This window comes from Corvus hawaiiensis, chromosome 1, assembly GCF_020740725.1.
Source record: "Corvus hawaiiensis isolate bCorHaw1 chromosome 1, bCorHaw1.pri.cur, whole genome shotgun sequence".
NCBI lineage: Eukaryota > Metazoa > Chordata > Aves > Passeriformes > Corvidae > Corvus > Corvus hawaiiensis.
The window spans coordinates 53297614-53319201 of NC_063213.1; the positions used below are offsets into that span (position 1 = coordinate 53297614).

General features: G+C 36.9%; 1 long non-coding RNA gene across 1 annotated transcript; it reads right to left on the minus strand.

The window, feature by feature from the left end:
* Nucleotides 1–3363: 3363 nt before the first annotated feature.
* Nucleotides 3364–13465, minus strand: LOC125334337. Its single transcript, XR_007207122.1, has 3 exons — nt 13455–13465; nt 10877–10879; nt 3364–3437 (listed from the first exon to the last, which is right to left on the minus strand). It is a non-coding gene; the product is annotated as an uncharacterized LOC125334337 (long non-coding RNA).
* Nucleotides 13466–21588: the final 8123 nt, after the last annotated feature.

Below are 21588 nucleotides of genomic sequence, written 5' to 3' on the forward strand. Positions count from 1 at the left end.
TACAGTAAAATAATGATATTTTAGCAGTCTGCTATTCCATTTGCAAGACATGCCCTTTTTTAATATACAATGGCAGGAAAAGAGGAACTCTAAGAAGAGTTCTCCTCTTATTGTGTAACACGGAGAAGTTAGAAATGTCTGTTTACAATGAAATTCCAAGGAATAAGTGTCATGTACCATGGGCTTATATTTTTCTCATATTTGACTATAACAACTGGTGTTATACATTTACTTGATTTGAAACATGGGAGTAACTTCATCACTCTTAGAATTTCTCCTGGACTCATTAAGCATGTACACTTTACTATGTAGATGTTCAGTTACGCAGTGATGTGAGGTAGCTGAATCTTAACAGGTTAATTTGGGAAAAAAAACATTTACATCTTCTCTGACTGTCATAAATATATGCACCTTAGGAATGGATAGAGTACTGCCTGTACATCTCCATTTTAGTTTCTTGACTAATGAATGTTTCTACTGTACCATAAGGTTATATTTGTTGGAGAGATCTGAGTTCTTCCAGGGGTACTGGGGGATGTCAAGAAGTTAGCTTTTAGTTAGTTGGCAGAAATGGAGGCGAAGATATCAGGGCTGAACAGAAGGAAGTTATGATAGATGTCCTTGGGAAACTCAGTCCAGGTTTGAGACATTTTCAGTTACCATTTGCCAGGATGACGGTCACTTTGGCTATTTTGGTTAAAATGTCAGAATGTTTTTTCTATCCAGGTCATTGTCCTCGGGAAGGTCTCTAATTGAATTGACAAGTTTTCAATGTGTATTCTGGCATTTGCATCAGAGGTTTGGAATTATTTTGTGAATTTCCTGCTGAAGCCCTGTAAAAGCCACAGTTAAAGAATGTTAATTCTTAGCTGCTCTATTTAGCAAAACTGCTTGTTATTTGGGGGCTATATAAAGTCTTTAAATTCTTCATTAATTTGGCATTCAAACTCCTGTAATCATTTTTTACCATAAAACTTAATGTGGTAATTCTAATTTGCTTGCACAGTCACTTCAGAAATTCTTAACACAATTACATTAAGCAGCTTGAAAGATAAGAGGCATTATTGTTGTGAGCAAGTCAAGTCATTAAATCAACATCAGGTTAGCAAGGAAGGTGTGACGTCTGTGATGACATTAAGGTGAAAAGGAAAGCAATGATAATCTGAACAGCGACTGTGTAAACAATTCATATTTTATACTGTACTTAGGACACCAATACAAATGTAAAGTTATCAGTGATAAAAATGGTGACAAATGCAAATAATAAAAAAGTCAGATGTTCTTCAACAGAAAAAGAAAATGACTGCTGAAGCAGAGATGTGTGAACTGTAAGACTCTCATGCCCTTTTCAGTGAAGATTAATTTTATTTTCTTTCAACAGAGCTCTCTAAAATAACTCTAGATATTTTATGAAGTAGCTCTTGACAGATTTCTTTGCAGATTTCCACACAACAAGGAATTTGAGAATTCTAAGGTGAAAGCTTGTAGATGAATGATTAGAAGAGTGGCCCCAGGAGACTGATTTTTTTGAGTTTAAACTTTCTCTGCTACTTGTTAGCTCTTTTCTTAGGCTAATCATTATGGAATATAATCCAGAGCATCAGGTATTGAGTTTTTATTCAAGCTATAAATACCTACTGATTTTAGTAAGCACTGAGTCTTCATCTGCGTGGGTCTGAAGACATTTAGTGAAAGACACTTGATTAGAATATGCATGTTCTTTGAATATTGCTGAAAACATTAAACATACATTGGATGGAAGTGCTTGATAATTATGCTCCCTCTACCGCTATTCACCCAACTTTAAAACACTTCTGTGTAGTCAGAACTCTTGAATGATTACAATACTCAAATTGTCTCACATCCTCAGTCACTAGAGTGCAGTGATTTCAGCTGACTTAGAGCCTAAAAGTAAAAATAAGAACCGAGAATTACACTGGTGTAAAACATTTCAGAAGACAGAATTCCTTGGGAATTATTGGACAGCTTCCCTTTATTTCAAATGGCAATTTATTGGAACTGACTGTTTGTAGGTTTTGAGGGTTTTTTGTTGTTTTTTGAGGGGTTTTTTTGGTATACTAGCCTAACAGTTTCAAAGCAACTTTCACTTAGTGAGGTGTTCAGATCAAAATGTATTTTCTGGTCAAAAATGTATTTCCTAGTCAAAACCAGATATATGTTGGCCATAGATATTTAAAAGCTATTATTGGATGTTGAAAACCTAAATTATACTCTTCCTTTTGTCATATTTGAAACAGGTAGAAAGTTTAGTTGGGTCTCCCATGGAATGAGTGATTGCCTTAATCATTTCTTTATATTGTCTGTTACTCCCGTTGGATTTTTTCTTTTTTTTGATACATAGCTGTAGTGGGTTTACCCTGGCTGGGGGCCAGGCACTTGCCAAAGCCATTCTATCACTCCCCTCTGCAACTGAACAGAGAGACAAAATATAATGAAGGATTCATGGGTTGAGACAAGGACTGGGAGACATCACTCATCAAATACCATCATAGGCAAAACAGACTCCAACTGGGGATATTAATTGAATTTATTACTAATAAAATCTGACCAGGATGATGAGAAGTAAAATAAATCTTAGAAACACATTCCTCCCACCCCTCCCTCCTTCCCAGCTCTTCTTTCTCACCCTGGCAGACCAGGAGATGGGAAATGATGGTTACGGTCAGTCCATCATACTGTCCATTGTTCCTGTTGCTACTCAGGGAAAAAAGTAATTTCCCTGCTCCAGAGTGGGGTCCCTCCCATGGGAGGTGGTTCTCCATGAACTTCTCCAACGTGAGTCCATCTCATGGGCAACAGATCTGTATGAACTGCTCCATCATGTGTCCCTCTTCCACAGGGTGCTTTGCTTCAGGCACAGGCTGCACCAGCATGGGTCCCTTACAAGGTCACAAGTCCTACTGGGAAACCTGCTCCAGCATGGGCTCCTCTCTCCACAAGTCTGCAGCTTCCTGCCAGGAGCCTGCTCCAGACAGGCCTCCCTCAGGTTCACAGCCCCTTCTCAGTCATCCACCTGCTCCAACGTGGGTCTCCTCCACATGCTGCAGGTGGATCTTTGCATCCTCATGGGCTGTGGGGCACAGTTTCTTCACCATGGGCTGCATCACGGACTGCAGAGGAATCTCAGCTCCAGTGCTTGGAGCATCTCCTGCCCCTCCTTCTCCACTGACCTTGGTGCCTGCAGGGCTGCTCCTTTCACATGTTCTCACTCCACTCTGGCCACAATTAGATCTGCACAATAACTTTTTTTTTTTCCCTCCTTAAATATATTATCACAGAGGCATCACCACCATTTCTAATTGGCCCAGCCTTGGCCAGCAGCACATCCATTCTTGGAGCTGCCAGGGATTGGCTCTGCTGGACATGGAAGAAGCTTCTGGCTGCTTCTCAGAGAAGCCATCCCTGTATCCCCCCCACTACCAAAACCATGGTAGTCCAATACAGTAGTAAATAGCACTGAGATTCTCTTGAGTGTTTCATAGGGCACATAAAGTACACAAGGGACAAGATGTAAGGCATTCTGCAGAATGGTTGGGTTGTCAAGCAACTTGGATTTAACTCTGTTCTAATTTGCAGGAAAACTTTTGCCATAACCCAAATAAATGTCTTAACAACTATCAAGACAATATGATCTTGTTTCCTGAAACTGTTCATGGTTTACAGTTTGTGTGACAAAAATAAAATTACCGAAAAGACATCTGAAGCTAATAGAAATATCTAGCCCAAATGGTAAAAATATTATATTTGCCTCTTATTATTTTGAAACTTGCTGGTAAATAGATTCCATTTTTCCCTGCAACGTTGCTGGTTCTTTCTCACAACTAATTTAGATTGTTAGTGCTATTTAAAAGTCTTTCTCTTTGATTGCCTCTTTCTCATCTTTAGGCAGTTTGGACATCAAGAAAAAAATCTCAAGCTGACCTACTTGATAGCAGCATGGCTGTTGAGGTGAAATTTTCACCAGTGTGATTAGTAATACCACTGAAATCTCCCAGAGTAGATGCTCTGTGCAGTTGTAATGTGAGACTTGGGATGCTGGAAATCTTAAAGGACATTGATACAATTATTCTATTGTAGGTTCTCCTAATGCAAGCATGCCTTAAATGTGTCAAATCAGTCAGTGCTTTCTGTAGCTTGAAAAGACATGCTTGGGAAATGATGACTTGAGAAAGGAAAAGCAATCATTTGCTAAGCCTTAATGGCTATTCTGGTGGTCCAGATCAAGGTGACAAAGTAAATGTTCTGAGAACAAGCCTTTGCCTAAAGTTGAAGGTAAAAGTAAATGTTCTGAAGCAATAATTTTGCATTTAATAGTCAGCTCATTCTGTAGTCTTTCATGCTAAGATGAAGTGTGGTATATTTTTTTAAAATAAAATCTGAATATTAGGTCCACACTATTCAGAGCTCAAGGACTTGTCATTTGAAGTAGATTTGATTGATCTACCCAAAACAAATATGCTTTTCTGGCAAAGTGCTAATAAATGCCTTCTGGCAGTCACGGAGTGCTTCTTTCAAGATCTTACTGTTTGTTTTTTGAAGTGATGAGGTTTATAGGGACCTGTTATAAGGTTCTAATTGAATTTCACAGAAGTAGTCCTGGTGTGACCCAAAATGGAGAAAAAACAAATCCTCAAAGCTAGTCTCTGTGGAATCAATGATTAAAAACACTAAACAGGAAAGAGAGGTCCAAGCTAGAAATAACAGTGAGACTTAATGAAGATTTTTTGAGAGAAGTTAAGGTTGATAATTTCTGAAGATGTAAGATAGATGAAAAGATTCACAACAGAAAAGTGTTTATTAAAACAACTTTTAAGAAGCCTTGGGAAATAACAAAAGCTGCTTTAAAGCTTCTTATTAAAGTGAAAACTGGGTGAATTAGAAAATTTTGCCACCTTCAGCCTTAGCAGAACTTTTTGCTCTGCTCTTATTGCAAGGTTTAGCTGACTTTGAAGAACTTTAACAATCATCTTCACAAGGCTTTTTACGAAGATGGTGACTGAATAACTACATGATTCCTATTTTCAATAACTTTAAAAGTGAGATAATAAACTCTCCTGGTTGTGTCAGAGCAATTTATAAGTTACAAACTAGCTTTGTTATCAAGCTAGATAAAAGGCATGAAAGTTATATGAAGGGTTTTCCTAGTTTCTGGAAATGTGTCATTTTGGTTTCTGGTTCATGATACAGCCATTGCTGCATTTAAAGTTCATACTTTGATAAGATGTGAGCATAGGATAGCTTTGTTCTCCCCCATCTTGCCTTTCTTGGACATATGAAGAGTCAACACAACCGACTGAAACAGCTCAAAAAATAAGTGAGAGACAAAAGTTCATTGCCACATTTACTAAAGATTTTACCTTTATATTGGAATGTGAAAGCATTTGCAGGTAAGAGGAAGTCATTGCTGAAATCTGCAATGATTGTTAATTACTGGAATAATGATGGTATCGAAGTCACAGCCTCCAGTCATGTGCCTGCTATACCAGATGTTGGACAAGGGGCAAATGTAATTTCAATATACAAAATACTTTATTCCCACTCTTCCTTTTTGGTTAACAAAGAGGGTACAGAGGAAGATACTTCTTTGTGCCTAGCACCAACTGAAATAGGAGATGTTGTAGAGAATTAGCTGTCTGCAAAGCTGAGTAGCAGGATTAATGGAACCTGGGAAAACAGGTAAAGAACAAGATGAGAAGTTACGGGCATTGGTTGCCACTTTTCACTCAGTTGACCAATGAGCTACCTTTGAGGCTGAGTGTCAGGAACTAGAACATATTAAATTCTCACCAGTGTACTTAAACATTGTATGGGCATGAGCCGGTTTGTGTCCCATCAGTTCAGGTTATGGCTAAAGCTAGCACAATTTTAGGGCCTGTGCTCTTCAACATCTTCATAAACCATTTGGATGCAGGACTGGAAGAGATACTCAGGGGAGGAGCTGTTGACTCCCTCAAGGGCAGAGAGGTCCAGCAGAAAGACCTTGACAAATTAGAGGGCTGAGCAGTTACCAACAATATCAAGTTTAACACAGAAATTGTTGGATTCTGTGCCTGGGATGAGGCAACCCTGAATATACAGACAGACTGAGAATGAGATGCTGGAAAGCAGTGCTGTGGGAAGGGACCTGGGGGTCCTGGTCAACACAAAGTTGAATCTGAGTCAGCAGTGCCCTGGCAGCCAGGAGGGCCAAGCGTGTCCTGGGGCGCATCAGGCACAGCATCACCAGCTGGGCAAGGGAGGGGATTGTCCCGCTCTGCTCTGCACTGGGGCGGCCTCACCTTGAGTGCTGGGGGCATTTTTGGGTGCCACAACATAAAAAAGACATTAAACTGTTAGAGAGTGTCCAAAGGAGGGTAACAAGGATGGGAAAAGGCCTTGAGGGGAAGCCTTATGAGGAGTGGCTGAGGTCACTTGGTCTGTTCAGCCTGGAGAAGAGGAGACTGAGGTGGGACTTCATCACACTCTACAACTTCCCCACAAAAGGAAGAGGAAGGGCAGACACTGATCTCTTCTCTGTGGTGACCCATGACAGACCAGCCTGAAGCTGTGTCAGGGGAGGTTTAGGTTGGATATCAGGAAAATTTTTTCACCCAGAGGGTGGTTGGGCACTGGAATAGGCTCCCCAGGGAAGTGGTCACAGCACCAAGCCTGGCAGAGTTCAAGAATTGTGGACAATACTTTCGGGTCCATGGTGGGATTCTTGGGTATGGTCCTGTGCAGGTCTGGGATTGGAGTTGATGATCCTTGTGGGTCTCTTCCAGCTCAGGATAATCTATGATTCTATGATTAACTGCCTAAGACAATTATATTAAACAATTATCAGCATAACCTTCCTGTAGGTCTCTGGTCAACTGTACATTTTTGGCACAGTCTTTAAAACTGTCATTCAGTCCTTGACTTAAGGGTTCAGCAGCTGCAGTACTCAGTTTTTAAGTCTGCCTCTTAAATTATCTGGACATTCCTACCGGTATAGAGATGATGTCTGAGCTACTTTCTGAGCTACAAAGAGAGATGTATGTTCTTTTAACTCTGCAGGTTTTGCCTGGTGGTTTCTGACAGTAGATTGAGGTATTTGGTTTTCATCTGCAACAACCTCACATTTCTCGGGCCATAAAATAGGGCTTGCTGATATGAAAAACGGATTTTGGATTTTGTTCTCAAGATTGGCAAAGGAAATAGCATATGTATGCTGACCTTTATGACACCATGTGAAGCTTCTGCATTTGAGCTGATGTCTTAGAAAAGCTAAGGTGAAGAGATGGAACAGGAATGGATTTTCACTCTGGCAAAATAAGCTTTGTGGATGGGAAGGTGGAAAATGTGTTTTTGAAAATGTCCATTCATTTGCTTTCTGTGCTTCTGTTAGGCTTCAGTCTAATTATTTTGCCAAAGACAACTAGACCCCAGGACCTTCATCTTAATGTTTAATAGGCTGGCATAAATTTAAAAAATAACAACACTATTTTGTTAATGCTGAATTCTCCACTATTCTCTCAAGAATTTTCATGTCTCCTGGTTTCTACTTTAGCAATCACAGATTATCACCACCTATCATCTTAATTTGCATCACACCTATTGAAGCCACGTAAATGGCGGAGGCGAGAGGGGTAACCTTACAGAGCTTTCAGCATCCCTCACCTTCATTTTACAACTTTATGTAGCTCTCTGTCACTCCTCCCCTGTCAGCTCAGCATCAGTGCAACTAAATATCCCACTGGATAAACATTCATGATTCAAAACATTTAAATGTTTAGATGATTTAAGTTCTGACCTACTTCAGTATATTTTCCAGCAGGTTTATGGGAATCCTATAGTTTTTTGAAGGCCAACCTGGTATGCTATTTGCATGTGTGTTTTAGGAGATGGGATTATAAATGACAATCCAGTGCTGCTGAATTGAGATGCGTGTATATTGTGGGTATAGCTATGGTTCCATTATTCCCACAGTAAAGCTAAAAGCCTTCTTTAGAAATTTAGTTGTCCCATAAACCAAGAAAGTAAATCTGATTTGAATTAATTAGTGAAAGACTAAATTAATTTAAATACATTTTGACACTAAGAAAGTAGGCTAATTGATGGCTAATTTTCTCTAGATATCTTGTTTCATTTCATTTAGATACCCATTGCTAAAAATATATTACTTTTATATTTATTATTGATGCAATTTTGAGGATATTGTGATAGCAACTGAATTTTCTGAGTGGATTAAATCATAAAAAGGGTCCTTGTAGCAGTCAATTGATTCTTACTGTACAATAAATGCCTGTTAACTGAAGTGCAAATTAAATACTTATTTTCAGCACATCATATAAAGCATTAAGTATATTAAAAAAAATTATATTATAGACTCACAATGTGGAGCCAAAAATAGGCAGCTTCAGAGCATGTTAAATATTCTTAGCAAGCTGCTAAAATATGACATGGGAAACAGTTTACACTTGAGCAATTATCTGATAAGAACCAAGCCCAGTGAGCTCATTGCAGTATGTGTACACAGATAGGGTATATATAATTGAGCGTGTGCACAGACACACAGAAAGGCACAGTATATGACTGCTTCTATATGTGCATAATAAAACAAAAGTTCATAATGTGTATCAAAATTCAGCAGGCATGTAAAGATTAGAGATGGCAGATATTAGAGGGTTTGAATAAAGAATGGTTTAGTTTATGGTGATACAGCTTTCTTGTAACTTCGATGGAAGTATACTGAAATGCAGCTGAAGTAGTAGGGTGGTGAACTAAGACAAAGCATTACTGATGATTGGGATTTAGAGCTTTCCACTCATTTAATGCAAATAAAAAATAAACAGACTTCTACATTTAAGCATTTATTCAGCTTGTTTTGGCTGTCTTTTCAGACTAAGAACATTTTCTGTTCCTTTGGCACATTGTGAGAAAGGCTATATGCCTTCCTTTTGAGATGTGTTGAAAATGAAGTGAAAAGTGTATCTGCTATCTGTATTTCTCAGGTAGTAAGAGACTATACAGATGAGGGAGTTGAATGAAAGCTCTTCTAAGTCCCCCTAGATTACATGATCTGCTATTTAAGGAAAGTTTTCAGAGTAGACTGACATCTTTGATTATCCAGCTTTTTGAGCCAAGCCAAGTTCTCAGCTGGCATAAATCAGCTTAGACCCTCAGAAACACAGTGCAGTACTGAATTTCACAGCTGCGGATCTGGACATGTGAGATCTGTGGGTTTCTGCATTTCTTTTTTTCCCCAGCTCTTAATTTAAGTGAAAAAAATGCATGTTTTGTTGCCCTGTTTATCTGTCTGGTTCTTTGTCTCCAAAGAAATTAATATAAGATCTTTTAACAGAAAGAAGTTAAATCATAATTAGACAGGGGGCTACCCACTTTGCTGCTACAATATTTGATATACTTCACTGAAAAAGTGGAAATGATAAGCATTTCTTAAGAAATAATCAGAGGAATTCTGAATGGGTAATTATATTTAGGAAAAGATAACATCCTTTTATAAAAACTGGAACAATTGTAGGTGATCTGATTATGTTAGCTGCCAAAAACCCACAGGGAAGTCCTTTCACTCCATCTGTGCAGCCAGAAAGATGAGAATTGGCATGGGAGCTGTTAGTCTGGCTCAACATCACCTTATACTGAGACAAACCTCTTGTGATTATTCAAGAAGGTTTGAGAATAAACTGGATGGGAAGCTATTTTGTGTTCCCAGTATAATTTAAAGACATAGGGAAATGTTGTCACAGTTGGTTGAGAATTTTAAACCTGGAAATAACAAACTGAAATAATATTTCAACAGTCTGCTAAGTATAGCTAAAAAAGTGGCCCTAATTTATTTCTGTTTGAGTATAAACATACTAATCTACAACTGACAGTAGTGGTAGGTATAAATGACCAACACTTTTCTCTTCCAAATTACATATCCCTTTTTCATTAAATGTCCAAAAGCTTCCAAAAGCAAAGTCAGATGAAGAAATCTTTCATTATGTCATGGTTTCAGCTAGGATAGAGTTAATTCTCTTCCAGTAGCTGGTAAAAGCTGGTATAATTTTCTTCCAGCTCCTGTGTTTCTTGGATTTAGTATGAGGGAAATGTAGAAAACCCACTGATGTTTTAATTGTTGCTTAGTAGTGCTTGCCCTCAGTCAGGGACTTTTCAATTTTCCCTGCTCTGCTAATGAGAAGATGCACAAGAAGCTGTGAGGTAGCATAGCCAGGACAGTTGACACAAATGTCCAAAGGGATATTCCATACCACAGAGTATTGTAAACAGTATATAAGCTGGGAGAACGTTGCCAGGAGGGACCAATTGCTGCTAGGGGACAGACTGGGCATTGGTCAGATGGTGGTGAACAGTTGTATTGTTAATCACTTGTCTTCCTTGGGGTTTATTTCTCTATGTTGCCTCCTTTTTCCTTACAATTACTATTTTTGTTATTATAGTATTACTTGACTTTGTTTAAATTCTTAAACTGTTCTTATCTCAACCCACAGGGTTTACTTTCTCTGTTCTTCCTCCCCATCCCACCACAGGCAGGATGTGGAAGTGAGTGAATGGCTATGTGGTACTTAGTTGCTGTCTGGGGTTAAACCACAATATATTATTGTTTAAATTCAAGATCTTCTCTAATCTCCATGTAGTAGTGAGATGTAGATTGACAAGCTTGAAAGAGGCAGGATGCAGGCCAAGGAGTAGGGCTCTATTGCCATTTATTGAGTAGGTGTTCCTGGTACTTGAGATGAGGAATATCTACGTTTGTATTCAGGAAAATATAGATATTTCTTGTGACACAATACAGAACAACGTGGATAAATATTTATCCTTCCAGAAAATACTGCTTTAAAACATGAAACTTGTTTGTTGTGTTAACAACTCTCTAATACATGATGTTTGTTTGAAATTTCTTTCTGAATATTGAACTTGATCTCACAGATTGCAAATGTCCTACCTGCATTGTTGTGTTTTCCTGACCTAAACAGAAGTTCGGGTTTTTTTTCTGGGACAATTTTCCTAAGGAATAATATTTACTCTTTCCTGTTTAGTACATACATTAGCATCAGCCTTTGAAATTCTCTAGTTTAATGCCATAGACTACTTTCTGGGTGAATGCTACAATAATTGCATCTTTATTTGTATTTGCACAAACATTCTTTCACCTTGTAAAAAAGTCATCCGTAAGGAAGAGAATATGACCATGTATTTCCTTTGCCATTTCTGATTCAGAAAAAATCAAATGAAACATTATTATTCCAAGGGCATAAAAAGAAAGTGCAGTTCAGGTATTAGTTGTGGGTTTAACAGCAGCTGATCTCACCCATGAGGTTATCAGCTTCTGGGTGATCCTACTTAAATCACTTTTGATACCACAGCAGGCCTTATGAAGCATACACTGTCTAGCTTTGCCAGTGAGAATTAATATTATTCACAGCTATCAAATGCATGTTAAAACAATATAGTTTTGTTCATGCAAGTATATTTTCATATTTCTGAGAAGAATTTATATTTATGTTTCAAGAGTGAAAAGACCAAACCCCAAAAATATGCTAATTTGTAAAGGTTGAAAGTTGTAATCCTTGCTCATGGGAGGAATCCATACTCAAATGCTTCAACAGCTTCATTCTAAGTACAATTACCTGAGTTAAATCAGGAGATCCAGTGCTTCAATAAACTAATAAGTAACTGAAACTTATTCAAGCTATAATGACTGTAAAGTTTGAAGTATATTTTGTTCGGCACTGGAATCTTCAGAGACTGAAAAAACCATAATTTAGAAACCTATTGGTTGAGTTTAATTGTGTTTGTAAAAGCACCCATTGGAAGAGGATTTAAACAGCTAGTTAAAATATCACAGAATGGGTAAGGTTGGAAGGGATCACAGTGGATCACCTTGTCCAGTCTCCTTGCTCAAGCAGGGCCATCCCAGAGCACATGGCACAGAATTCTGTCCAGACTGTTCTTGAATATCTCCAGTGAGGGAGACCACAACCTCTCTGGGAAACCCATTGCAGTGCATGGTCACCTGCACAGTAAAGAAGCTCTTCCTTATATTCAGGTGGAACTTCCTGTGTGTGAGTTCCTCCTCAATGCCTCTTGCCCTATTGCTTGGCACCACCAAGCAGAGCCTGGTCCATCCTCTTGGCATCCCCCCTTCAGATACTTACAGACTCTCAGTCACCTCTTGTCAAGGCTGGAGAGGCCCAGCTCCTTCAGCCTTTCCTCATAAGAGAGAGGCTCCAGTCCCTCGATCAACTTTGTAGCCCTCAGCTGAACCCACTCCAGGAGCTCCATGTCTCATACTATGGTGCTACATGTCCTGATCTTCCCTCGAAGAACTGAAAAATGCAACAAGTGGATGTGAATGCTGTGCCTCTTATCTCAGCTCTTCTCCATGGAAACTATGCTAAGGAGTCAGCAGAGCTACTATCCCTGCAGCAGCAGTCACCAGCAGGATAAAAAGAATGCTTCCAGAGGGCTGTGACAAAAGGGGACAGTAAGGATGCAGCTCTTCCCTACTGCACTGTAAACCTGGTACAGGAATTTGTTATTTGGAAAGCAAATAATATCTTTTTACAGTTTGTTTGAAAATTAATTAATTTCTTATTTTAACATTTATTGCTCCCTCATTGGCAAAATTTTATCTATACAGGTTTTGTTTGATGGAAAAGATTATAAAGTAGCATGACATTCTTGAAAAGTGTCCGGAAGTTGGAGCTCTGGCATGATGCTAAATTAAGACTCTCAGGAAAAAATACAGAAGGTTATTAGGTGGAGACATATAAATTTTTTTCTTTAAATGGGATTTAAAAAATATTTCACTTCAAACATTAATGATAACTATAATTTTTGCTTTGACATTTTAATTTTATGTTTAACTTCTAATAAATCTATTTAAGTAAACAATTTTGATTGAAAAAATGCTTTTAAAAAGAACAAGGTATTTTAATTTAAAAGTTTTGACCATGTCAGACGGCATCATTCCAACCATTGTAAAAATAGAACATTTTCAGAATTGTAACTTCTCCCTTTTTCTTTTTTTTTCATTAATATCTCCCACCAAAAAACCACAAAAAACCTATGAGAAGGTTCTGGTTAGTCCTGTTTCAGCTATGTGTGGGTATACATTTTCATGGAGAAAGAAGGAAGCATGATGTAAATCAATGCTGATCATTTGCAGAAATTTGCTCCTTCTAAGTGTCATCTCTGTGCTAATATACCAGAAAGTCATAGTGAGAAATTTCAGAAAACTTAAATGATTAGTCCTTAAGATGCTGGGTAAAAGAAAAGACAAGCTGCTTATCTTGGTTATTGAAACTGCACAGCAGTATGACCTTGCCCACACTGTCAACTTATGACTTCATTGTATTTCATCCTCTAGCTAGGTCTTGTTTCACCAAGAGAGATGATGGATAATTTTTCAACTCCTGTATTTCTGGAACATTTGCTTCTCTGACAACTATTGAAAATGAATATATTGCCTAAAAATCCCTGTGCTCAGAAGTAGTCACATCTCATTTCACTCTTTTCTCTTTTTCATTTATAGATGTTTGTCTACTTTTTTTTTTTTTTTTTTAAATATAGTTCAGTATGCTTACTTTCCACTTTTAGGGACTTAGTGAGTATTTGTGTTACCTTGTGTTAGGGAAATGTTTTTGGGTTTTTTTTTTTTTTTATGCAGAACAAAAGAAAAACATTCTCTTTCTTACTTTATACCCCACTCCTCCACCAAACATTTTCACATAAACATGAAAAAGAAATGGCATTTCAAATTTGTAATTTATCTATTCCATAGAGATACATTTTGCAATGTATCTTTATATGACTAAAAGAAAACTAAAATGTATTATTATGTTTGTTTTGTTATAGATAATAGCACAGTGAATTTTTATGAATGCCATATAGGAAACAGTAATTAAGAATGCCAAGTTAGGCATGTAAGAGTTTAGAAATAACAGATTTAAAGTAACAGGTGCAGAATTTTCATATATTTTTTAGTTGTGATTTTACATGTTTTTTTCTCCAAAAGTCCCCCAGTTTATTCAGTACAGAGGCTGATTCATACCCACGAGGAGGGACTGGTATGACTCTTTACAGTTCCTTCCAACTATAACATTGTGTGCAGCCTTCAGATGCCTTGGTTCAGAACCACTCCTAAGTCCATGCTATGCCATCAAAAATCAACAAAGCCTCTTCTGTACCTTGAAAAGAAACACCAGGGTCAGTTTGGCTGGGAGACTGCAGCAGCAGCAGCTTTCAGAATTACATTGGACTGTTCCAGCAAGATGCTTGAATCCCACACTACACCCCCTACTCTGTGCTATTTATTCTCTGACACTGTATGTAATATATCTGGAGATCCCAACCCTATCTCCCTCCACCATTTTACTCCATAATGTCCTAGTTTTCTCCACCCAGTTTCTATCCCAGCCTTGTTTTTTCTCCTTTCATCCACCCCAAATAGATCCTCTTCATCCTTCAGTAAGTAGGAGAACTGGAGCTCACTGAAAGAATGACTATTGTTTTTCTTCTACATTAGAGACTACAGGTGCTTAATATGAAAGAGATGTCTGCGAGAAATTGCAGGAAGGAAATTCCAAATCTTTTTATTGCCTTAAATTATTACTTTATTTAACTGTTTGAGTTTCCTAATCTGTTAAAGTCCTTTTCTTCTAGTAAGAGATTAAATACAAATATCAGTTGAAGTTTTTATTTTAGTCATTCAGTCTGCCTATAACAACTGCAAAATTGTCAAGCACAGAAACCAAAGACATTCCTTTGCTGAGGTCATACTGATGTTAAAAAAAAGCACAAGACTAGAAAAACCTGAGTCAACTTAAAAAATATATATGCATAGGTAAAATTAGTCATAATTACACAAATATATGTATATATGTTTACATAAATATTGTGTTACAATCTTCACCAGATTTGTGTAGAATCACAACAAAGAATAAGAGCAATCTACTTGTGTACAACCACAGACATACACACACAAACATACTCACACAAGTTTCCCTTTCTAACTTTTTGTACTTTATTTGGGATCACCTTTTCACTTTGGTATTGGTCTTTAGGATTCAAAGGGACATGGTAACACAGCAAAACATGCAAATAAATCAACAATAAAGTAACAAACACCGGGCTGAGATGTACCTGGAAACCTCAAAAAAGTGATACTATAGAGTTGTACCCAGGCATTTTGGTCCCTGACTTATCAAACTCAAAATTTTGTGATACAATAGAAGCAAGAAGTGCCATAAAATGATAAATTGAAAGAAATAATGTATTTGGTGATAGTAATCTCACAACTTTGGTGTTCTTTTAGTGCTTTTGTCTTGAGTAGCTTTCTGTTACCGAGATTGCTGCCAACATCTGCTTCCATGTAATGAAAAAGGTATTGCTTGTTGTAAAGTTCTGACACATTTGTGTTCAGAGTATAAATTCACTTTGATTTACTTTAAATTGTGAGACAGTGATAAATTACTGTGTAATTATCACGTTTAAAATGACAAGCTGAAGCAATGACAAGTCCTTTCAGATTTTTCTTTCCACTTCTACTAATAAGTATACATGCCATAGTTCAAAAATACCGCTTCATTTTGTCTCTGTCACAACATCATTTTTTCATCTGATCTCTTTAATGTTTTTGAATAGCTTCCTCATTCTTTTGCCCCTGAACTGAAAATCTGTAGCTGTTTCATTTTTGGCCTTTGTCTGCATAGTTACACTTAAGAGAATTGTTCTGAACTATTGCAACCAGATTAAGTCCTCCTGCAGACATGCTCAGAAAGATTAGCAATGTTTAATTTGTTGTTAGACTACATAATTTCAAGTAACTTTTTAATTTCTAACTTTAGTTTCTATAGCTGTGTTGCGTCCTCACATTTAAAATCTCTTAGGCTGGGCCCATAGTTGAATTATGTTGCATTTTACTATATAAAATAGCTACACTGCTACACTGCTCAGGAGCTATGTGCAGCTGGACAAAAGATATCCCTAAAAAAAACTTGAATGTAAAACTTTCAGCTTCCACAGCTTCCTGGAGTGAGGATGTCTACAACCTAACAGGGCTGAGTGAAGGCTTTTTAATTTTTGTTCTGTCCTGAATTCCTGCTGCTTCTTTCATACTTACACTTAGTTGAGAACTGTATTTAGGATTTTTTTTAAAAAGGCAAAAACCTGGGTAAAAATATGCCTTACTAGAACATGGTTAACATACACTAGAAGATGAGCATGTATATAAAATGGGTTTTTAGGCTTTTTAGCCATATGCCTGAGGCCAGAGTGGGCACGCTTCCCTCTTTCCACCCCTAAATGAGAGTATTAGTCCTTAAAGAACTCATTCACAAATTAGGAAGCAGAATCCAGAATCTACTGCATTGAAATACCTAGGAGATAATCAGGGTATCTCTGGAGCAAGATATTAACCTTCATCCTTTTTGCTGAAGTGATACCAATGAACAGCACACCATCAGTGTCAAAGAGAATTTTGATTCTGTAATCTGGAGACTTATCTGGGAAGAAACACCCTGATTTGTGGTTGCAGGAATTTTGATCCACACTATCAAATGACTGTTACTGGAATGTCTTAAATAGCAAAAAATCTATGCATTAGTCTGCTTTATTTACAGATACATTCTCTCACACTTAAGTTCTTCTGGTTTGAACTTCACTGTTTTCCCAAGCAAATGACCATTGGTCCCAAGAGTGCTTTTTATAATGGGACACTGCACCTTCAGCTCATATTGGTGACACTTTTTCTTGATCTGCCATACCTTAACAACACTGAAGTAAAAGCCATATAAGCCTTACCATGGTTTAAATCTGGAAAGCTTTACTAAATGTACACTTATCACCATCTTGCTAAGTATATACATATAGTATATGTTTATAAATTATTTTAAAGTTATTTATAAATAATAGTACTCTGCATAAATGTACACTATTTAGAACACATTGAAACATCCTGTTGCACATCCAGTATGCTTCTCTAACAAAAATAAAGGGCTAAACCCAGCCCTAAGATCTCCCTGCCAAGTCATAGGATCTCTTGTTGTCCAAGATGCTGTTTATTTCAAGCACTTAATGCTTGAAAAACAATTGTGAAGCCATGGGAAATGGCTTCACAATGATTAATGACAATCAAATTTTGTTGCATGTCTTGAAGGTCCATTGGTGGGAAAATTCACCTGTACTTGAACACTGTTCAGCATTTCTAGGATTAAGTCTGCAATATAACTATTAGGACATAAAATAGTAGACTCTAGTTGACACAGTCAAGCTCATGTAGTGGATGTGAAAAACAACTGCAAAACATTTCCAGAACTTACTCTCTCACACAAAATTTACTTCTGTTGTTGCAGTTCTGACACCTACAGAGAACAAAAAAACACCTGCTCATGCTGATAATCTAAGAATATTTAGCAAGAAACTGCTGTGCCTATGGGAGATGGGATAAACTTTCCTGAAAAATGTTCCCCTCCCAAAGGCAGTGTCATAAATTCTCTAATATAGTCTAAAGAAATCTCCAGCCTCTAAGTTTCATATTTAAGGTTACACCTCATTTACTCAGCAATGTGGAAGGCTGTCAAATTATTTTTATGCTGATTGCACTTAGTCTGCATTATAAAACTTTTACATTAACAATCCTGTGTTTAAATATTTGAAGTAACTGAAAGGACATTAAAATATATGGATTATATTTTAATAAAAGAACTCTTGATTTGAGTAAAAGGACAACACATGCTGGATCATTCTTTAAAATACTTAAATTTAAATCCTGAGGCAACATAAGCTGCTCTTCATATCAATTAACAGCTCTGTGAAACAGTTGACTAACAAAGACTTTTTCCAATGGCCAAAAAAAACCCCCCACCACAAATCTGTGTTACTATTAGCAAGTAACAGTGACAATACCTACTTTTTTGAGCCAAACATAATTTTTTAAAAATAAAATAAGTATTTTCTAATGGGGAATATAAAGTTAAATAATTAATAGAAACAACTGCAATGATTGGCTCTCTAGCACAAGCCTGTGGTTATTTTTTCTCTCAGTTTTGCTACATTTGTAAAGATTTTACTGAAGTCAGTGGAGTTACACTAGTAGAAAATTGGTTTGGGAATGTCAGGGCTCTAGATCAGAAGAAATTTAAGTCCAACTCAAGCACTAATTCTGTTTTCTAAATGCTTGGCATCATTTATAAGAATTTAATTCATATCATATACAATGCTGAAAAAATAATCTTATTAAATCAGTGACTAAATAGAGAAAGACAATAATTTATTTCCATTATAGAGACCTGAAAAGTGAGGCTTCAGACACCTCAGAAGCAAAAAGAAAATCTTAAGAGAGAATAACAGCTGGATGAAACACAGTAATTTTATTATGCACTCTGGCTGTTATCACTAAGACATCTTTTTTGGAAGGTGAAATATAGGGAGGTTACAATGAACTTGCTATAAATGAATATTTTCAATGAGAAAATGAGTGCTTAGCAAGAAACAAACAACCCAAAATAGAAATTAAAAGGAGTGAATGAGGAATACTTAGAGATGAGTTCTTGGGTATTATGTGAATCTGAAAACAGCATGAGTGATTAAGTGTGGAAACTGAACCTTATCACTACAGTGAGTGGGATATATCTCTCCTAAATTACATGTCTGAAAGTCAGAAGTCTAGCACTGAACTGCTTGCCCTAGGCTTCCTTTTTAGTCAATAGAGAAATCTAGGCATCTCTAGAGGGTATTTCATCTCTGACTAAAATAGGCACCTGAGATAGGTCAAATGAATTGCCCTCTAGAGGTGCCTGTTTCTCTCCAGTTCAGACTTAGATGTCTAACTTTTTAATGTCTAAAGCTAGGTGAGATGAATTCCACTTCAGATCTTACATTGCTCCTACATTCAACAGTGGAGTGGCCATTAGTAACAGAAAATCCCTAAGGAATGTTGCAATGTGGATAGCCAGTGCTGACCAAGGAGCGAAGAATAATACAGTAGATTGACTCTGCAATTAATGTTTTCAGCCAATAGTTTTAGTGTAGAACTTGGCCAAGACTGTGGCTTGTACAGCCTCTCACATTTCATTCACAAGAGGGCTTCTGAATGAAATGTGCTCTTCTTGATGACTATTAAAGTGTTGTGAGGTCTTGGGTTAGTACTAAATAACCTGTGCTCTGCGTTTGGAATTTGACTATGTTGCTGCCTGCAATGTTACACCATTAGCTGAACCAGTCAAAGTCATTCAGGGTTTCCCTCTTTGGATATTTCTAATTCTTCATTATATATCCAGAGAGGCTATAAAAATCATAATTACAGGTTGCTCCCTTGGAATTTTAACCTCCTTTTCTGGCAAAGGGAAAGCAGAATCTAGTAGGTAAAGTGTTAAGACTGCAACCTCTCTGAGGCTTAATCTTCTCTCTCACTGTAGTCAGAGGGTGAAACGTGATTTGTTTGTTCCTTCCACTGGTCTCTGTATCTACTCAAAAAGTAAGTTCTGTTGTACAGACTATCTACTGTAAAGTTCATGCACAATATGGGAGCCTTGAGTTTGGGAAGAGCCTTTATTATAACACAGTATACTTCATGGTACTCCTAGGATGTAACAAGTATTGTTTACCCTTATAACTAGACCTTCTCTGATTCTTTTGTTACTTTTACAACTTCATGTAGTTTTATTTTCTAACATACAGATTAGTGTGGAATTCCATTATTTACTTGTGATTAATCCCAAAGGAAAACATGCCTTTTCCTTCATGGTTCTAGAGCACAGAACCTAAGCTCTTCATGAGACTGTAATACATAAAACAGTTATCCTTGGAATGCTTTTCTGCCTAATACAATGAACACACAGGTTGCTTTCTACTAGTTTCACAACATCCTGGTGATTCTTCTTCATGAACACAACATGTAACATATTAACCCGAAGTAAACCCCCATTCTCCTCCTCCCCTCTGGCCCCCCACAAAAAAGGGTTAAAAAGGTGTTATCTTTTCCAGTATTTCTTAGAAATTATGCTACATTTATTTATATCTCCTGGGAAACACAATATAATTGATAAAATGACAAAATTAAATAAAAAAAATATTTGCTAGAATAATTCCATAGAAGAAAAAGATGGTTTTTGTAATTTTTAGTAATGTATTAAGGATTTAGAATTGCACACTATATCTTGAATATGCATATCAAATTAAATATCATTAAATTGTATACATAAATTAATTAAACAGTTGGGAAATTGAATTTAGCAATGGGTCACTGGCTCTAAACTACAACACTCTACCTTGGGCTAAATTAAAAAGTAACCACTTGGTGTTTTGACATTTCATTAGCAAAACTGCCTTTACCACAGACTAGTCTGAATGATAGAAAAAAGTGAATGCTAACTGTGTGTGTAAAGGATTTACTGGAAGATAGAATAAACCTAATCCGAAAGGAAAATAATTGGAAAAGATGGGTAGACTCATAATTATTGGAACGAAAAATAAAGAAAAGCTCGGTTTTTCATATTTTTTCTTAGAAACAGTGATGGATCATTTATTCAGGAAATATACTACTGGCAGCTCTCAATAATGCAATGTGGAAAAAGAAATGGAAGAAGGAAAATTAGAATGATGAAGAAAATGTATTCAGTTTTTTTCCTTTTTTCTATTAGACAAAAAATTTAGAGATAAAGAATAAAATCAATTGTTATTTGCTGGCTTATTGGTTCAATATGTGCAAGACATACATTCACATTCTCTTTACCTTGTGGCAAATCCACATGGCCAAGATGCACAGACAGGGAATTTGCATACCTGAATCAAAAAAAAATAAAGTGTATGCAAAGAATACAATAAAAATACTTTACACAAGCTGTAGATGTAGACTCTTGATTTTTCTGAGAATCAGTCCTTAATTTCCACACTCTTTTGTAATGTTTTTCTCTATAGTCTGGCTCCTTCCTTGAGAAGCATCTTGAGTTATTAGTAATGATGTCTTACATCAAATTTAATTTACTTATGTTGTCAAGTCTGATAGACTGTTTTCCACCTATAGCTTCAACTACTTCTCAGTTTATTCTAACACAGTTGATCACATTTTCCTTTTTGACTGTGATTTTTTAACTCTGACCATTTGAACAGGTTTTTATATTCTCCATCTCTGCCCTAACATGAACTAGTGAGTACTGTGGTCAGAGTTCTATGTTGCAGGGTTTCTCCTCACCCTGAGGAGTCTTTGTATGAACTTGTCTGTCAACCATGAACCCATTTCCACTGTTATGTTGCTGAAGTTCCTCTTTGCTCCTGAATGGGGTTTTTTGTTTTTTTTTTCTTTAATCCCAGTTTTGCCTTTTAGATCACCTGAAAGCCCCTGAATGTATCAAATAAGAGGCAATTATAAAGATTCCCATGTCACCTAGATTTTTGAGTGTGTGTGTAAACAATACAATGGATATTGGTATTAAAACCTTCTGTCTATAACCTCAAGACAGTGAAAATCCCAACAAAGTGGAAATACTCCAAGCCAAACATTCTCTGTGTTGTGACCACTAAGACAAATTTTCCTCATATTAAATAAACTTCTCAGTGTTTTTAACCATGTTTTTTATT